This window comes from Saccopteryx leptura, chromosome 10, assembly GCF_036850995.1.
Source record: "Saccopteryx leptura isolate mSacLep1 chromosome 10, mSacLep1_pri_phased_curated, whole genome shotgun sequence".
In the NCBI taxonomy this organism is placed as follows: domain Eukaryota; kingdom Metazoa; phylum Chordata; class Mammalia; order Chiroptera; family Emballonuridae; genus Saccopteryx; species Saccopteryx leptura.
The window spans coordinates 14,335,727-14,338,482 of record NC_089512.1 but is presented as its reverse complement, the minus strand read 5'-3'; positions in this window follow the sequence as shown (position 1 = coordinate 14,338,482).

Genomic DNA, 2,756 nt, shown 5'->3' with positions numbered 1-2,756 from the left:
GGGTTCAATTCCTGGCCAGGGCACACCAGGGCACATAGGAGAGGCACCCATCTGCTTCTCCACCCTTCCCCCCTCCTTTCTAGCTCTCTCTTCTCCTCCTGCAGCCAAGGCTCAATTGGCCCAGGTGCTGAGGATGGCTCCCTGGTCTCTGCCTCTGGTGCTAGAATGGCTCCAGTTGCAATGGAGCAAAGACCCATATGGCCAGAGCATTGCCCATGCCAGGTGGATCCTGTTCGGGTGCATGCGAGAGTCTGTCTGCCTCCCCGCTTCTCACTTCAGAAAAATATAAAACAAACAAAAACACGGCACTAGGTTATATAGTTCCACAGGAGAGGTCTACTAAACCTTCACAGAACATTTAATTCCTATGCTGCATCATGTATCCCAGAACATGGAGGGACAACACTTACAGATTATTTTTATGAAGCAAATATAGCGTTGTTCTCCACATAGGTTGCAAAATACCCCACCCAGTTCTTCACTTCTCTCTATACTCATGTATTTTGGAATTTTGTTGTGCTTTCTCTCTCTGATTCTGGATGCAGCTCCGCTAGTCTGGCCAATGAGATTTTCTTTTCTTACCTGTTTGTTTGTTTGTTTGTTTGTTTTAGTGAGAGGAGGGGAGGCAGAGAGACAGACTCCTGCATGCTGTCCTACCTGGATCCACCAGGCAAGCCCACTAGGGGGCGCTGCTCCTTTGCAACTGCAACCATGTTTTTAGCGCCTGAGGTCAGGCCACGGAGGCATCCTTAGCACCAGAGGCCAACTTGCTCAAGTCAATCGAGCCATGGCTGCAGGGGAGGGGGGGGAGAGAAGGGGGAGGGGTAGAGAAGCAGATGGTTGCTTCTCCTGTGTGCCCTGACCAGGAATCGAACCTGGGACTTCCACACACCAGGCCAACACTGTACCAGTGAGCCAACCAGCCAGAGCTGGGATTTTCACAAACATGATGTAAGCCAGGGCTTGCAAAACCCTTATGTAGTTGGGATTCTCACTCTGCTCTCTGCCTTTTTCATGACAATTCTGTGCCTAAGCTAGCCTGAGCAGATCTACCCTGGATCATCCATAGGGTGATGGACTGTCTTAGACATGGGAGTGAGTCCTGATGAGAAGAATCACCTGGCCAAGCCCAATATAAATCACCGCGCTACAGATTCATGAACCAAATAAGTATTATTTTTAAGTATGGAGACTTGCCTGACCAGGTGGTGGCGCAGTGGATAGAGTGTTGGACTGGGATGTGGAGGGCCCAGGTTCGAGACCCTGAGGTCACCAGCTTGAGCATGGGCTCATCTGGTTTGAGTAAAAGCTCACCAGGTTGGACCCAAGGTCACTGGCTTGAGCAAGGGGTTACTCAGTCTGCTGAAGGCCTGTGGTCAAGGCACATATGAGAAAGCAATCAATGAACAACTAAGGGGTTGCCACGAAAAACTAATGATTGCTGCTTCTCATCTCTCTCCATTCCTGTCTATCTGTCCCTATCTATTCCTCTCTCTGACTCTCTGTCTGTCAAAAAAATTAATAAAGGCCTGACCAGGCGGTGGCGCAGTGGATAGAGCGTCAGACTGGGATGCGGAGGAACCAGGTTCGAGACCTCAAGGTCGCCAGCTTGAGCATGGGCTCATCTGGTTTGAGCAAGGCTCACCAGCTTCAGTCCAAGGTTGCTGGCTCCAGCAAGAGGTTACTCGGTCTGCTGAAGGCCCACGGTCAAGGCACATATGAGAAAGCAATCAATGAACAACTAAGGTGTTGCAACGAAAAGCTAATGATTGATGCTTCTCATCTCTCTCCATTTCTGTCTGTCCCTATCTATCCCTCTCTCTGTAAAAAAAAAAAAAAAAAAAATTAATAAAGTATGGAGACTTAAAGTGACATATTGCACAGCAATAGATAACCAACACAGAAAATGGTGCCAAAACAAAAAACTAATATATGTGACATTGAAACTGGGGTGTGGGTGGGGACAGGAGAAATGGTGAGAAAATCATTCTAGGAGGCTGAGAAAAATGCAAGGAAACTGAGGGCCGGTGGTAACTTGGAAGATAGAAAGTGCACCTACTGAACATTTGGGCTTGAGGAAAGAAATTTCTAGGCAGAATGTTGAAAATCTCAGCTGACTATTAGAAAAAGACTAGCCAGATTTCAAGTAGCATTTAGAGGGAATATAAAGATGCTAGAATGAACAAAATAACTTTCTCTTCTTCCGTCCCTTTAAGCTAATAACAGATTATCAAATATAAGAGATGGCTTTTTAAAAAACTAAGACTTCTGAAAGAATCAGGCACTGTCTGACAGAACCTTTCCAGCTGATTAAAACGACTTTCAGGAAACAAGATTCTTGTCCCATAGCATCCTTTTATACCGAAAGAATCAGGGATTGAGCCGAGAGAGAGAGAGAGAGAGAGAGAGAGATCTCAAAGATAATTATGGAGATGGCTTTTGGTGCACAGAGTGAGTTCAAATGAGACCCAAAGTTCACAGAACATTTTAGGGAGCTACACTAATAAAAATGACATCAATCTAGATAAAAAGGGAGTCAATGTAAAAAGACTTTGGGTCCCCAAGTTTCTGTGGGCAGGAAGCTGGGTGAGGATGTTGCTCAAATGCACAGTTTCCATTGTCCTCTTTAGCAGTATTCAAGGAGGGCAATGCCAAGTGAAAGATGCAACTGGACCAGCGAAGAGCCATGGGCCACAGCAGACAGGGGTGCCACCTTCCACGTGGCAGACAAACTCCAGTATGTCCTACAACGATCC